The sequence below is a fragment of the Chelon labrosus genome, assembly GCF_963514085.1.
Source record: "Chelon labrosus genome assembly, chromosome: 9".
NCBI classification, from domain to species: domain Eukaryota; kingdom Metazoa; phylum Chordata; class Actinopteri; order Mugiliformes; family Mugilidae; genus Chelon; species Chelon labrosus.
The window spans coordinates 7,452,923-7,468,906 of NC_140359.1; positions in this window are offsets into that span (position 1 = coordinate 7,452,923).

Below are 15,984 nucleotides of genomic sequence, written 5' to 3' on the forward strand. Positions count from 1 at the left end.
TTAGCAAGTGTTTAAATCTTCCCCTTATGTTAAGGCTGATGTCTCATCCAAAGCCAGGCCGTAACTCCAGGTTGAGGTGCGCAGATGCAGCTGTGGTGATGTACTGCTCCTCAAGAACTGTAGCTCAGTCCCATTAAACAAACAGTACAGGACAGAGAGAGGAAAAAAAACATGTCCTAGAGTTGGGATGCATTTTTTCTTCAGCCAAACTATGCAAATGGGCTTTATAGTTGCCAGAAATGAGATTAATGAGATTATAAAGCAGCAAAAAGGAACAACATAATATAGTTACTACATGCCCAAGTATGTACGTACGTGCTTAACATTTTGCCAAACTTGTCTGTGTGTGCGTGTGTGCGTCTAAGCCTCCACAAATACTGTAGGTTCAACTTCAGTTTAAGGTTCCCGAGCAACCAAGATCAAGGCCTGAACTGTTTGTCAAGTGGCAACAAAGCATCTTTGAAAGAAAAACAGCAGTACTTTGGAAGACAGTGAAAGCAAGGGCAACCCAGGAGAGATGTTGAATACATTTTGGTCACATACAGAAGTCACTCGCGATCTGTGCAAGAAACTTACACAGGATATAAGCACGGACACTGGGTCTTTTTCTTTAAAACTGTCAATTTGGTTCGGTTTACTTCGCTCTCAGTGGCGGAGAAAAGATTTATCAACAACTCAGATAATCCAAGCCAGAAATGAGCTTCATCACGTTTTGAAAGTCACCTCTAAGTCTACCACACCTTTGGACTCACATGACACCAGAGTCACGTGATCCTCAGCCTGAAAGTTTATGAGCCCATCATTAAACCACGTCACGTCTGCAATCCATCACACTGACTCTTAACTCGATGAGCTGCCTTTTACAGCTTTTCGGACATTTACGGCATATCTGCAGATGAGGTTTATCATTTGTTTGTAAAGTGTGCTGCACCTGCTATATAAATCCACCGGTAACAATATTTTACAACTGAACGGTTTTTGGAAAGGGCATGAACTCACCTTTGGTTGTGGAGAAAGACCCATAAAAAATATCAGAGCAGGTTGACATTTATCAGAGCAGAGTCACAACTCCTGTTTGGTACCTGAAAAACAGGGAAAGACATTTAGACTTTGTGTTAGTGAAATAAAAATAAGGATGAATAACAGACTAAAGTGAGTTTATCGTCTCTGAAATCTGGGTGAATAAAATCACTTGACTACCGATAAAAACAAGAAAAGAAAACAGATTGAAACTGTTCCTGTCCTCTAAATTTGAACAAACAAGTGAAGACGGATTCAATGATAAAACTGTAGTTCTCTTCTTGTGGTAATTATGTTCTAACGTTCATCCAGAGAGTCACCAGAGGGATTCTGCAGTATGCAGCAAATGTGAGTAAAACTGTCCATTCACTTTTTTCATTAACATATAGGTCTTCATTAGGCCTTATAAATCACAATTTCTGCATGTGCTTCCTATTGCTGCAACGTTCTGTTTTAAAGTGACACGACACTAAGTCTGTCAACTTAACTCTTATGCTAAAGCTGCTGAGGAAAAGCCCTTCCAGTCATTTTCCTCGACCAAACATGTTACATTAATAATAAGATCAACACACTGAGTTGCAGTAGTTAAAGGGAAAGCTCCAGCATGTCAGAGGTTGACAGGATTGACTGGTGGCTATTAGATTTATAATTTAAGATGCACACTGGCTGACTATATCAGTATACTACTAGAGACACATATTGTCTCTGAAGAGACACATACTTTAGCCTGGAGAGGAGGAGGAGCAGGAAACAACAGAGAATATATAAAGCTGTTGAATGAGTGGTACATGAAGACAGCAGTATGTGGTTGTGAGACTCCTGTCCTGTTTGGTCAAGCAGCGAGACCTTAACAAGACAACGACAGCTGAGTACCTGGCATAACTCTCCATTCTTCCCCCTTTCTACCGCCGCTCTGAGCGCTTTAATTCACTCTGTCTCCCACTCAAGTAACATTTTGTTACGCTGCTATGTATTGTTACAGCTCTCACAGTCACCGTAAAATGCAGATTTTTAAAAATCTGATTTAACAGGATCATCTCATTTACTATACGTAGATCCTGTCTTTGCAACTTCTACAAAGCAGCCCTATACTGTATGTTCTGGTGCACTGCAGAAAAAGCGAAGCGCACCCAAAAGCTAATTTTCAGCAAATAGTAAAAACCTGTCTTGTTGAGAATGTGATGGCATTTACAATTCCTGGGAGGCCTGCAAAGGAAAACTGACAGGAGTGCTTGAAAGCGGCGGCCTCATTCACTGGTACTGCTTATTCTGCAGGATCTTTTATGTGACACCATTACAGCTGGAGCTTTTTTTGTTTTTACAAAGTGGGTGATTCAATGCTTTATGGCAAGAACAAAAAAATGTTAGTTCCACAGAACAAGGAAATAAAGACTTAAACTTTCCTTTCAAATGCCCCGAGGGCCAGATTAGTTAGAAACAACAGCATCTTAGAAAACAGATCCAACAATCAGTGGCAGCACTGGGCTGAGTCATAATTTATTACCCGTGGACGCTGCACGGTAGCGCCTGTTCGTGTCAGACTCAACACTGGGCATCAGACTCAAAATAGATACAAGAAACTGGAGCTGGGAAAATGATCGTGTTACAGCATTGTTGGGCTTCTGGAAAAGAACATGACATGTTTGACTGTGGCTCTGTGGTGTTTAATGACTCCCCATCGTTTTGTTGTTGGTGGAGTATCTAATGATCATGTATCATTGCTCTGGAATCACTGTCATATGCAAAAACAAAAGAACATCTTACTATCGAAACAACTTCCTATCAGCCGCATCTTTAACTACATGAGCATTAAAAGGTCCTTGCAGTACTAAAATACATCCACAAGATCAGAGTAGAAAACAGGATTCTATATTTGCTGACTTGAAGTGGTCAGCAAAGCTCACCCTTGCTGATTTTTCCCCCTCCCTCTTTCCTTTTCTCACACACACGCACACCCAGACCCACACCCACACAGGCAGACACACAAAGTAAGCAGAGGCGGCCAGTTTCCATAAATAGAACGGAAAGTAGGCAAGTGGCTGCTGGGAGTGGCTTTTACTGGGAATATGATCGATTAAAAAGCAATTTGCTCCTCTGCCCGGCCCCTGCACTGCTAAATGACAGCCCCCCACGGTCCAGATGGAACTCCAAGGGGTCGGAGGAGCCCGCCTGCCCCGCCTGCTCTTCCATCTCCAGCAACCAGAACCCCCTTCCCTACACACACACACAACCTTGACTTCTAAGCCCGAACCCCGTCACAGTCTGATGGGCACTTTGAAAGCGACCAGGCAGAAAAATCCCGGCAGGCCCTGCCTCTCTAAGAAAAAAAAAATCTAGACTTTGTTCTTACGTACAGAGTGTTTGAGAAAGCTGAGAGAAAGGCGAGAGGGCAGGTTAAGACAAACAGGAACTGAATGCAGCAGAAGTCCAGTTGAGGTATGAGTTTGATTCAGTTTTCTCTGTCAGGGGCACTGGACCAGCACATACCTATTCTGAGGCTACAGAAGGTTAGACACAGCTGCTATAGGACGGCTTTACTCTCTAAAGTCATATGTTATTGTCGAACACATGTGTCTTCAGATTGTGAAACCTCTGCTGTTACATAAATTATTTCTGTCTGGAAGAGGGCCCTCTCTTTACTATAAGTCTCGCTTTCCCCTAAGTGCATAGCTGTCTCTGCTCCTGGTTTGATTTATGTGTGAGTATTGTTCCAGTGCGTACTTATGTACTTGCATTATGGAAAGGCCGTCCAGAAGATGGGACACAATTTGGAAAACGGTAATCCATTACACCACTTGCTACAGGAATAAAAAAGTTCCTTCCTAGAGTTTATAATATTTTACAGATCAAATTGTGCATCAGCTCAGCTGGTAATGACAATAATTACGATAAATTCCACAGTGTGTTGATTACACAGACTCCTGGACCTGCAAACACGCTGCATGTATGCCTGATCACATGCTGGGAAAAAGGGCTGAGGTGAAGGGGGAGGGCGGGCTGGACCATATGGACCCAGACTGTACAGTTTGGCTAGCTGCGTGAGAGCCCATTTTGGGAGATTGGCCCGTTTGTTGCCTTGCTGCCACTGTTGCTACAAGGCAACAAAATGATCTGTGTGCCCCAGATTATGGGTAGAAAGGAAGTTTCTGTTTGTAATGGTTTTATAGCTGTGGCTGAGAAACACTTATCTTCTAAAGGTCGAAATTTCAGATCCAGATCGATCAAGAGGGGTTCCATTACAAAAACATATCACTGAGCTGAGCTAAAAGATAAACACTATTTTGAAGCGCCAGGGAGTATATTCACTGTTACCATAGGAACACAGGTAGTAAGGGATAGTGATGATGCAGTTTATACACCGCTAAAGAACACTGTTTTAAAGAATTCCCCTGAGATCTGTCTGCATCACATACATATATTTTAATCTCCAAATGAAAAACAGCGCCAATAAGATTTGAAACCTGTATAGACTATGAGAAAAGACTGGTTATGCCTTTCCACATCATATTTGCTCCATTTATTATCAAATATGACTGAGATGCAGCTACTTTTCTAACCCTTCAGAAACACTCCCACTGATTATCCTCACTGTCTGCAGCTCTTGGCTGCAGCAGAGCTTGGCTTCAGACTCAGTGGCTGAAGGTTAATGGATGCTGACAGATGACGTAACATGGAAGTCATTTGGAGGGAGATCTGGCTTCTTTATCAATGGCGGCACCCCTCACACACACAGACGAGGTTGGAGGGAGTTAATAGAAGTGATCCTTTCCAGGAGCCTCATGCTCCCTTCATGCAAGATGTCAGGAGGGCTAATGACTAAATCCATCCTACAGTTATGAACATTGTGCATTTTCTATACGCTCCAATATATCATTTTTAACATTTATCTAAGTGAATAATATCAAAATTTTGCTTTAATTATATGACAGCCACTGATGGTGATGATGCCGCTCGTATCTTTATGCTAAGCCCTGGATGAGCCAGATGCCTGTTAGCTTAGCTTTAGCTTAGTTAAGACTGCTAATAGGAGGGAAAGGTTAGATTAGTTCTGTCACTCTATATCGTTATAAAATGCGCCTACAAAAATATCTAAAACACTGTAATTACTTTGTGTTATACTGCGTTTGTTTTCATGGAAATGTAAAACTGACAGGTTCTATCACCTTCTTTTTCTGGTCTTAAATCATCTAGGCTGAGTTAAGACAATGTGTGCCTGGTTCTAGTTTCATGAAATGCAAAAGCTATATATCTTCCACTATTCCTTGAGACTTGCATTATTTTCGGGCTCTCCTACCGTTGTTTATCTAAAGGCTTTACCGCCAAGAATAGAACACTTTAACTAATGTCTTTTGTCAATGACTCTGTGACCTTGCATGGTTTATCAGGGGTCCCATGAGTTCACCACTAATGGGATGAAGGGATAGTGATGGTGGTGGGGGTCTTACTGGATTTCAGTGAGGAGAAACAACCAGCATTAGAGTCCCTGTCTGTGAGGGAAGAAAATCCATCTGAAGTTTTGTTTCTTTTATCCCGATAGTATGAATGTTAACAATGAAGCACCTCTTCAGACGTTCAAAAGGAATTGATTTTTCGACAAAAATTATTCAGCCAAAGAATAATGAAAGCTTCAAAGACTTAAAGGAAAAAGGTTCTATCTGGATTTCCTTCGATCTGCAGATCCACTTTTCAAATTATAAAACAGATTACTACAGGTATGCCTGTAACGTTTGCTTCATGACCTATTGTAGCCTGGACAGTCTTCAGATATAAAATATTAATTTATCTGTGGCGCACAGATTAATAAGAAGCTTATTACTGCCGTTGCAGAAAATCCTCAAAACACCCATTTCATATTTCTTCAGTTCTGTTCTTATATTAACAGTGCGTTAAGCATCCTTTTCAGATTCTAGGGTTTAACATATCCCTTTGTTGAAATAAAGACTGTTTTTTGTTGAATCCGTCCAAAAGCAGCGAAATTTATAGACTAGTCCCGTTACGCTCTAACCTTGCATCTCACTCACAGTTAGTGTAAAAACTGTGCAGAGACAATTCCACTTGATATGGCATTAAAAGCAACAGTCTGCTATTATGGCTTATGGATTAGCCAGTCTCAGCTCTCCTGCACACAGACATACAAGCACACACACAGCTTTCTCTGGCACAAGCAACGTGTCAGACAATAGTTGCCAAGTCTGGTGCCTACGACAAAAGATGGAAAGAATTAGAGAAATGGAAATGGTTATTCAACGCTGTTATGAAAACCGGAGCGCAGTGTGCTGTGACAGAGTAAAAATCCATTGAGACGGACTTAATGCACCATGGAATCTATTCTCCGCCCAGACCCCCAATATGTGGCTTTCGAAAATGCAAACTAAAATCCACTGTATTGTCCCTGAGCTTTTACACAGTCAAAACCAGTCATCCCCTTGCTCCCAGTTGGTATGTTAGACTTCATTCATTTAAAATTAGTATTTGATTGCCATGTCAACTGTGCTCATTGGAACTTGTCTCAGCAGCAGCAGTCACTCAGGAGTTAAATACAAAAATCTACAAATGTGAATACAAAGATGAGGTGAATTCAGGTAAAAGCCATTATTCCATATCGACCTTCCAAGCAAAACTTATACTTGTCAAAAAAGAGAAGCCGACATGTTGGGTTTTTAAATTGCACGGAGGGGGCTGCAACTCAATACCATGTCCCAAATATTTTGAACATTCAGTGCATTTCGTTCTTCACCTCGCCTCCCCTTACGCACCCAACAAAGCTACATCATATTGGATTCTCCCAATAGAAAGTGCAAGTGCAGACCTTTCTGACATCTATTTAAGCCTCCGGCCAGATATCTGAGTCTGGAACCCATCCAGAAGCGGTAAATACCCGTGCAAAAGCAGCAACACCGCAACGCTACAGAGATTGGTATTCAGAGTGGCAGCTTCCAAAGTTGAAGCTGCATAAATAGCCCAAACTATTACATAAAGGTAAACAAACCACATTGTGCCGAAGAATACCGTCTCTCTGCTGCAGTGGGTGGGCAAACTGACAAAAGCTGCTCTGCTCATCAAATGATATAATAATATGTTTTTTGGTTTCACCAGTCTCTGTGGCAGGGGACAGGGCACAAGCTGTCGAGATGGAAACACAAAGAGAAAGAGAAGAAATATGTAAGAAAAGCCAAAAATGAGGGAAGCGACAAAAAGTCAGCTGTGAAGTTTTTGTCTTTCAACAGTGTCCTCCTTTGCAGCAAGGCAGGCCAAACTTTAGCCTAATGTATTGTAGACAATGTCTCGCAGAACCTGTCAAACTTTTTTTTTTTTTTTTGCAAATCACAGCAAACCGCTCATATAATGAGCCTCACAAGTTTGGATAAAGGTCCCTACGAACACATATCGGGAACTGTTTATTCCGTGGCCCACTGAACAGCCCAACGTTTCTTCCACAGCCTGGGACGTGACAGTCCTGTCAGTTTGCAGGCAGAGAAATAAACATCACATCTTTCACTTTTTGTTGGTATCAGCCACACAAGCTCCATCCAATTTAAATGGCTGCTGCAAGACACCACAAGAGGGAATGTGAAATGAGAGAAGGTGGGAAGAGTGGGTAAAGGGATGGAGATGTGAATAGTGGAGGAGAAAGACAGAAAGGAAGCAGCAGTGAAGGAAAGCACAGAAGGACAACCTTATGAAATATAGATGCAGAGAGGGACGAGGGAAGTGTTGATGGGGATTTAGGGAGCAGCAGTGGACTTTAACATCTTGTGGTTGTCCCTCATGAGGAAGTTTTGAGCCAGACTGTCTGTGCTCTGTCAACCATCAACACTCTCCTTATCGCTGGGAAAAAAAGAGTTGTGGTTGTTTATACATTCATATCTGCAGCACTGTTCACTCAACTGAGGCACACATTCAGAAGATATCTGGTGTACTCGTAGACATTCAGCAACTACGTATGACATTAGAAGGAAGAGCTGGCTAAATATTTAAAAGATTTAACTAAATAAAATGAAGTGAATTTGCTCCGTGATGGACTAACAGCCAACAAAAGCGAGTCATGTCAAATCATATGTCACCTCAACTTGCAGTCTTCAGATGCATCATTTTCCATGTGAAGCTACACTCGTGAGACTTAGACAAACCAAACTGACTTTAAAGAACCACCAGCAACAAAGGCAGACTGTGACGTCATGTTTGTCTAGACCAAAAAGCTGCACTTGGACACAGCACAAAGACTGCAGCCAACTAGCACATACGTTCGTAAAAAGGAAATTCCTTCATACAAGCAGGTGATAGTAATTTGCATTTACCATTCAAAAGGAAGAACTGGAATACCTACCATTAGCGCGGAGGCTTAGAAGATGGGAAAAGCTATAAGCCGCCATACAGAGCTGGCTTCTTTTGCTCTAAATGACCATTTGCATGTTGAGACTTCTTGGCATGCCCTTCGAACTGCATCGTCTTGTATATTTTTGTAATTTCCATTTCTCTTCTTGTGCACCGGTTCCCAAGCTGAACAGTGAATCAGAGAGATCTTTCTTTCACCAACTGATTTACAAGTAGAGATATTGCAAGCAACTTCTGCTGATGTTTATATTACAGCCCTGTCGATACTGAAAAACATACGTTTGTCATTTATCTCTACTCGGACCGTTTTAGAATCATTTCATATATTTGGCATTTTAGCATTTACACTTTTTGTTTTTTATGAGCCGGCAAATATACTGAACAGCCACAACATTAAAACCGCTGACAGGAGAAGTAAATAGCACTGACCATCTTGTGACAATGTTCTGCTGGGAAACGTTTGGACTGGGCGTACCTGTGAATGTTACTTAGACATGTACCACCCACCTAGACCAGACCAGACACCCCCAACCCATAGCAATGACCCTCAGCAGGATGCAGCCTGACACAGGCACACACACAAACACGGTTTTGGAACAACTCAAAAAACATGAAGAACAGCACAAGGTGTTGACCTGGCCTCCAAATTCACTAGATCCCAAACTGATCAAGTATCTGTGGGATGATCCACAGAGGCCCCTCCCCTCAACCCATAGGAACCAAAGACCCCCACTAACAACATTGTGTTGCCAAACACCACAGGACACCCTCAGAAGGCCCATGTCCATTCTCTAATGAGTCACAACTGTTTTGGAGGCACAAGGGAGACCTACACAATATTAGGAAGCTGGTCATAATGTATACCTGATCGGTGTACATTGCCAATGAGCTCATATTGGCAGATTTATCATTGTGACGCTCAGCCTCAGCACTTCTGAGGTCTCCCTAAACAAGTCATTCGATTTCCACAAGTTCAAGGTGAATGTTTCTGTGACTGCAACTGCTTTTTCATTCATTAACAGCTTGCCGGGAAGTTGAGTATTTCAGCAACCATTGTTCTCCCAGCCGCTCCTATATTGCATTCAAATATTACAAGTGAGCTTTAGCGTTTTGATTGACAGCTACTCTCGGAGATGAATACGGATGCACGAAGCGGGGCATGAAAACAACACACAGCAGAGGCCTATAAGTCGTGCTTTTTCCACTCTGCTGCTTGCCGCATGGTTCTGCTGCTATTCACTGGCTGATTTGAAAGTGCTTCAGCACCAGCACCAAACACTTTATTCAGCAGCAACAGGTGGGTGTACTGCATGGCGAAAGGCTGCCACACTTATCATAAAAAGAACATTCCCAGGACACAGAAAGACGTTCTCTCAGTTATACATCTCAGCAGTTATGTATGGCTAAGGAGTGAACTGTTCACCTGGCATGTACTGTATACCCACAGCCCCGCTTAGATGACAAGTCCTTATTTCAGTTTTGTAGCCGCGAACACTCGACCGTGGCTAATTTATCTCCAACTCATGTTCTCCACACTTTTAAAGCAGAACAAAGGTCTGTCATGTGTGACGTACAGTACAGTAAAGCAGACTTCGCCTCTGGAAAAGCTGCCTCCATTTACTCCAGCAAGCAGGGGATAAAACGCAACCCGTGCCACTTAATTTATGATACAGACTAAATTAATGGGTGCTGACAAGCTCAATAATTTTCAGAGGCAACAGATAACAGTTATAATTATCAGCCTCAGAATTAAATAGTCAGTGCCCAGACAGTGGGCTCTTACAGCGGCGTGTGTGTGTCTATGCTAGTATCGTCTGCTGGCCAAAGCAGAGCCCCATTAATGCCGGACGCCGTGTGTTAATGCGATATTGTTTGGTTTATTACTGTCCAGTGTCTGCCAGGACCCCGACTACAGAGGGCTGATTCTGTGCCAGAACTCATTCCGTCTCCTTCTATCTCTGCCTCCGCTGCTTGACAAAAACATATTACATCGGCAAGAGTGCTCTTCCTGTATTGGCAGGGAACAACAGCTCGGCTGTAGCCACGCTCAACAAGTGGTCAGCCTGCACGGCAAGTCTCAGTGTCAGGAATCAGTCATTCGCTACATTATGATTCATTAACCCCGGTCATTTAAAGTAGCAGCAATCAATGGTTACACTTCTGCGCTGCAAGCTCCGCCAAGTTGATGGCTTTTAAAAAAATCTTTTAAGGGAGAGATATTCCGATGGGGAGAGTTACAAAGTATGAGAGAGCTCAGAAGCAAAACAAGCACTGTTTCTGGCAGATGCCTGACTTCATTAGGGACTTGCGTGGTGGTTCACTCACAAGCACTCCTATAGTCTGAAGCCATAAACAACACAGAAGATATTGACTTTTTCTGGGGACTAAGAGCATGCCAGCGCAATCACACAAGAAAACACACCACCACTTTGGATAATTTGTGTTACTACATGTCTCCCTCTCTCTCTCTCTCTCTCTCTCTCTCTCTCTCTCTCTCTGTCTGCTACTCTATTAATCAGACTGGAGAGATTTTGGAGAGCACAGCTGCCCTCTATGGGTGTGAAAACAAACTGGCAACACACCGGCAGAGAGGCAGCTCGGATTTTATTCTGCTGCTGCCGCATCATGTCTGGAAGAAACAGCAACAGAGAGGTGCTATTCTCGGAGCTCAGGTGTTTAACTCTAATTAGCCGGCTTATCTTCCTAATGGTGCAATCATCAAATATAGCTCCAGCAGCGTGGCAGAAAAGGAGGATTTCTCAGTGCAGTACAACATATTTTATTCACTTGGAATGTGGAGTAACTGACATGGGTTCACATCGTTTTTAATGCTTGTGGAATATACTCTTAACCCCCCACCGCACACTGCTCTAGTATCTCTGGTTCCAAATACCATACTTTTGCGTGCCAAGTTCAATAAAGAACAAGGCAAAGCAGTGTTTGTCTTTGCTTTGTCCTCGCTGCCCCGTGCTGAAGACACAAACCATAAAAAACTAGGTGGAAACACACAGGATTGGCCTGGCAATAGATTTTGCAGAGCAGGCCCAAACAAATGAGGTCTGTGTGTACTCTGACTGCGCTTCAAAGAGCCACTGGAGGCCACAGTTCATAATTCTAAGTCGGCCATCCTCTCCACTGCACCGCAGAGACCCCTGGAGAACCAGGAAGCATGTAGCTCTGGGGGGAGGCTGTGTATGTATACTCCCATCCACTCAGCGGTCTTCCCCCCGATCACACCCGACATGCTGTGATGTGTGATCCAGCAAAGAGCCGAGAGGATGAAAGGAATATAAGATCTCCATCTATGAAAACATTCATTATCATGTCAAAGCCAAGTCAAGTTGTGGCTTTAAGAGAAAATGTGCTGTTTTTTTCAAATGGAAAATCAGTCTAACACTGGCAATGCCAGACGATATTAGGGGTCTTAGTAAAATAATAAAGCGGGTATTTGACTACAGAGTATGTTGACATGTACACTGAAAACGATTGCTTGCTGCAATCGTTCCTCTTCTTAATACTGACCACTAGGAGACCTCTTTATATCCACCTTCCCGTGTAAGAAATGGAGGGTGGAATCCCAAGTTCTGGCTCTGTGTATAAACGTTTATCCAAATTTAGATGGAATTTATAAGGCTTCATCTCTTTGAATTAACCAAATCAAATGGATAAATTCCAAGACCGCTCTCTTTGTTTCTCTGAACAGAGCTTTCTTCTGGAAAAAGAAGGAAAAGCATTTGTGGTGCACAAAATATCTATCTATCATAATTATATCTGCAATGGGTTGATATTGTAGGAGGGCTAATTGAGTAGCAACTTCCAGGGCTGTCTGGAAAATGAAGCCAAAGCTTAAGTGCCAAAAACAGCACTTCTTCAAACGGCCACTCAAGGCTCTCCATAGGCCTTCATGTTAAAATGTCCTAATTAACAGCAGAAATAAACATGTTTACAACCTGCTGCAAGAAAAGGTTTGGTCTATGTAGTTCTTAGTATCTATAGCCACTGCAGTCATACGTTGCTTGCTGTCAGCTTACTCATCACCCGCCACCGATGCTCCACTTATTCAGGAGTTTTTGGATTGTCCAAAAAACAAGCTAAAAGCCAGGGCCACTAGACTTGAAGGGTTTCTTGAAGACATTCATTTAAGCGGCTCCTTTAGTTCATTTACTCCAATTGCAGGTAAGTATCTGATCATTAACAGAGTCTAGTCATGAGAGCTTCAGGTGGGCAACACACACAGATGTTCCTCTTAAAACTCAGATTGCCCGCTGAAGAAGCTACTTGGACGAGCGGCAAAAACGTCAAGTATGTCATCGAGAAAGTCTACAAGTCCAGATAAACTTGTTTCAGCTTGTTTTTTCCTCTTCATGAAACTTAAGGGTGATGCCACAGAGGGTTTGTTCAGGTTTATATTCAGTCAATGGACTTAATGAATACCAAAATTTTTAGCTGTGCTGTTTTCACTGAATAAATCGGAAAAGGGATGTTAAACAATGTGTGATGCAAAGAACGTAATGGTTCTAATAAGAAGGGATGCTTAGAAGTTCATAGGAAAACCATCTATTGCATGGAAGGTGTAATATGACCTGACCTAATGTAAATAAATATTAAACATATGAATTTACATTACTGTTTTATTTGAGTAGGAAAAATAATATTACAGTGATGGCCAAGACTGAATTTATTTTGTATCTTAACAATACAATTTTAGCATTTTGGCCCATCCTGAGACCACTACGCACATCGAAGAGAGCAGAGATGAGCAAATTCCCTCTGCTAGTGCCAGGAAAGCCTTATAAACCTTCCCATTAGAGTTGCAGAAGTCAGGTAATAGAATGAGGGCCTGACCTGGCTGCTGCTCCCCCGGCCCTGTCATCCGTGGCAAAAATCTACCAGATGCCAGAAAAAAGCCAAGTGGCTCTCAAGCGAAAGGCGGTGTATGAGCAGAGATCACTGTAGTGTGGACGGAGGCCAAGAGCTGCGGGTGGAGTGGCAACTCAGCCTTTTACACCAGCGGCCGCAACAACCGCTCCGTAATACTGGACTGCAGACCTTTGGCTGCCAGACAACACCGAACACACTGCAGCAACACTTACACTAACACTGAGAGAAAACACACTGCTGTATCAATAATAATGAATCAAGTAACAGTTGTAATCAGTCACTCACACACTCATTCAAACGCTCATGCTCACCCACACACTCAGCTAAGTCAGTCGCTCACTCATTTGCTCGTTCACAAGCTCGATGAGGCACATGCTCTGCAGTCCTTTCTTTCCCTGACACACGGACATGCAAACACACAAAATCTAAAATCTTAAAATATGGACACAAACAAATAGCACCGAAAACAAAATATGTGTGCTCTGAACACAGTGTTTGACAGGATTCAAAATAAAAGCAACATTGTGAATAACTCAATATCTCGTCTTGATACTAGTAATACATTAAAGTAGCTTATAAGTTTTACGCACTTGGTATGGTTGTAACTATTTCATTTTATAAATGGGAATATTCTATGCTGTTATTGTTATATGTTATTGTCAAGAAATTCCATGATAACTGAGGAAAAGGGTCAAGCGCCGTTCAGACTTTTCACAGAATTTATTGTTGTATGAAGTGGAAAAAAACATGGAATTAGAAAAAAGGAATATATCGAAGTAATTCATTTGAAAATACAATGACCATAGATTTCTTTTATTGCCGTTGCAGTGCTAGCTTCTGTGCCTCTTATTTATATAGGCTCCCTGAGCCCTTGGCTACACGCTGATTCAATACACATCTCATCCAGATGAATGACGAGCACTTGGATGGGAACTTGACCCGATGACGCAGTATGAGGACTGACAATAAGCTTCACTCTGAGCAGCCACAGAGAAGCAAAGCAAAATGCCAGTAGAATAAAATCCTATTTTTGTGGGAAAAAAAAGATTCTTTTTTACACAGAATATATACCTGTACAGTTTTTCTCTGCAAAATGGAGATTTCCATAAATGTACTGGTTTTGCTATTCATTGGAATTAGCATATTTTACTTTGATTTTGCAGTATTTGTTTGGCATTTGACTGTTTATTTTTCATATTACTTTTTTCATAGTGTGCACATATACTCAATACTCATTATAAAGCAATACAGCGTTGTGTTTACCTCACATAAAATTTTACAGCCTTTTTTCCTGTTTTATCAGATTCACCACTGTCGAAATGTTTCTGACCTTTTATTCTGAGTTCATCTTGACCTTTCAATCTATTCCTCCCAAAACAAACATTCAGGCATTCAGGAGGGGAAAACTATTTTCTAGACTTGTGCTGGCATCACTTTAACATCCAGACGGAGCCTATCGAGACTATCCATTTATTGCTTGTTTTTACACCTTGTTTCAGTGGTATCTCATTTGCAGAACATGTGCACGGCTATCACAGAGAGCCACACGGTTCCCGCAGATTTCAGTTCCAGCTTTCCCTTCACAGTCCGGGGGGTGAGCACATCGCTGGGGCTTGATGACATGTTTACTGCTGTCCTTTCTTTATGACTATCATCCAGGATCAAATACAGTACAGGAAAAAATACATATTTTTGAAACACTCTGGCCCCAAAGCAATTTTTTTTTTTAAACACAGAGATTCCATCTAAGTGTAAACATACTCTCACAACCAGTATATTAAATTCAAAAGCCACATAACATTACATTCCAAGGCAGAGCATAATGGCCTAACATGAGTTACTTCTAGAAAAACATACGTCTACATTTACTATATTTTTCTTCCAGAAATATGCACAGTCTTGCCCCAAGTTCAACAGTGAAAGTAAATCCTCAGAGCAAACCAGTGGCTAAAACAACATATATCTGGTCTGAAAGGAAAACAGGCAACCAGCGAGTCTTTCACCACGTCTTGCTAAAAAAAAACCTCTCTTTTTATTTTTTTTACATTTTCATATTTCATATCTTATGTCTGTGGGACACACACTGCTGTTTAAAAGTATAAAAAACTAATTGACAACTCAATCAAGCCCTCAAGTGAATAACTGAAAGCACCAAGGCTTCATCTAAAATATTAAAATCGTCCGTTTGCACAGAAGTAAATCCCATTTCTGACATTTCTTCAATATTTTAAAGAACCCAAAACTCTGCTACAAAAACGACATTTTAATATCAGATACATTACAACCACTGCCCTAAAATATCCAACATACTTCCTTGTAAAAGAGGTTATGCATAAAAGATTATAGCAAGACAGTCATTCCTCTGTCTGAGCAGTAAAGTTGCCATGCTTTAATTGCTCACTTTATAAGAAAGCCATCAGGAATAGTACACATAATATATTTTACATTAATGCACAATACTTGCCCTTAGTTTTCATCACACCAAATCTTTCTGTTATCTTTATGTCTGGATATTTAATCTTTTCTCTCTCCTAAGTTGCACAAACGCCAAGTCCAATGAACACCTGTCTTACACCTGACTTACAATACCACAAATGCTCCATTGTATATGTGGACCTGATGAGCTCAGCTTCTGACTAAAATCCTCCAGATGGCAGAGATCATAAGTTCTTTCCCAGCACTCATGCTGGGTTAATGATTTGTAGCCCCTGTCACAACACCAGAGCAAATTTAACATGCTAGCCATAA